The following is a 1,756-nucleotide window of genomic DNA, read 5'->3' as shown; positions in this document are numbered from 1 at the left end:
CTCTCTTTTCACTGCTTCTCCCCCCACCTCACCTTTCTTGCCAAATTTCCAGCCTCCTCCTGCTCCCTCTTTCTTGCCTCCTTCAGAACCTCTCTCGGTTGCTGTTCAGGTAAGATCTGCTGCCGCCGCTTCTCTCGGTTCCTGTCACCACCCCAAAAAAGTATAAATAACTTCAGCCAAGCCTTAAAGGGGAAATATTATTACAGCAAACATGCAACAAGGCAGAACAAGCTCTTGCTGCAACGGCTCAGGCTGTAGCACTTCCTACTTTTCTCTCTCTCTCAGCTACATTTGACAGTGTGGGGTTGACACTTCAGCGGAGCTTGAGGTTTAGGCGAGGAGGAAGACGGTTGACTGATAAGCAGCAGAGAACTAGTGTGGTTTGTTTTTTTTGTTTTGTTTTTTTCCTGCAGCAGCAGTCGAATGGATTTCTCATTTATTGGACCAACCAGTTGTATTGGTTGGGGAAGATCTGCAGGTTTTTCGAGTCCCTCGATCTGTTTCCCAGACAGCAAAAAAGAAAAGAAAGTAAGTTGTGGTTTGTGCCAACTCTTACTAAAAGTCAGTTACTGTCCCCACAGAGCGCAATGCACAATCATAAAAGGCACTAATTGCCTGCCTTCCCTCACGCTCCCCATTCTGCCCTGCCTCCACAATGCCTGCTTCCAGGGCTGAGTATTTTCTGTTAAAAATCCTGCCCCAAGGAAATGCTGACTCAGAACCCAGAAAAGGCTGACCACTGTTACCTCAGTTGAGCAAACACAAATGTACTTACCACCTTTGCAAAATTTCTTCTACAAAAAAGAGCAACAGTTACAACAAAAGGAAATACCCAGACTGAATTTTCCCTCAGCCACGAAGTCACTAGGGACCCTTAGGCAGGATGAGGGGTCATCATTAGACCTAGCAAGGACTAGAGGAAAAGCCATAGCTCAATGACAGTAGTGAATGTGTTTACCATGGAGGTCCCAGACTCTGCACCCGCATCTCCAACAGGCAGAGATGGCTGGTATAAGTGGGATTTGAAGCCACACCTCCTGTTGGAAACCAGAGCCAGCCAGGAGTAATTAACTAACAAAGAACTTTTTAAGAAAGCACAAGACCCCCTACCAATGTACAGGGTTGGATTCAGCCAGGTTTCCCCCCCCCCCCCCCCTTCAGTCTCATCCAGTTCTCCTCCTCACTACAGCTCCTTTTCCCTTATGGATTTTATACATGCTAGTCCTATGATCCTCAGCACAGCCTTTTTGGTGGTTCGAGGGACCCCTCCTTTCCCCCCATCATCAGAAAGCTGATTGGATTCAACCCATAATGCCCTAGAATGTGGGAGAAGTAAAGCTGGGACTGGGGGATATGTGTGTTGAGTCCTATTCCTCAACCCTCCTGTACAGCACAGAGGGAAGTTAGAAACAAATCTCCTGTTCTGGTTGGTATGGTTCAAGTTCAGAGTTTGGTTAACTCCCCCCCCCCAATGCCTCAGTTATCAGAGTAGTTGAGCTATAGGGCTATACTAATAAAGTTAAGGCACAGATGAGCTACCGAACAAAGCAATGTGGTACTTGTGTGTGTGTGTGGGGAGCAATTTCCAAAACGTTTGTCCTACTCCCTTCCAATATCTCCAGCTTACTCCCTCTAGTGGCAAAAGTACATGGCTAGGTGCTTATGAAGAAGGTAGAGAAATGGGACTGCCCACAAACAAGATGGAATTTGTGCATACTTGGGGCTCTTCGCAGCTATGCAGGAAAAAAATTACTTT

Source organism: Gekko japonicus, unplaced genomic scaffold (assembly GCF_001447785.1).
Source record: "Gekko japonicus isolate JY-2015 unplaced genomic scaffold, Gekko_japonicus_V1.1 scaffold385, whole genome shotgun sequence".
In the NCBI taxonomy this organism is placed as follows: Eukaryota; Metazoa; Chordata; class Lepidosauria; order Squamata; family Gekkonidae; genus Gekko; species Gekko japonicus.
Note: the sequence above shows the minus strand (reverse complement) of the source record.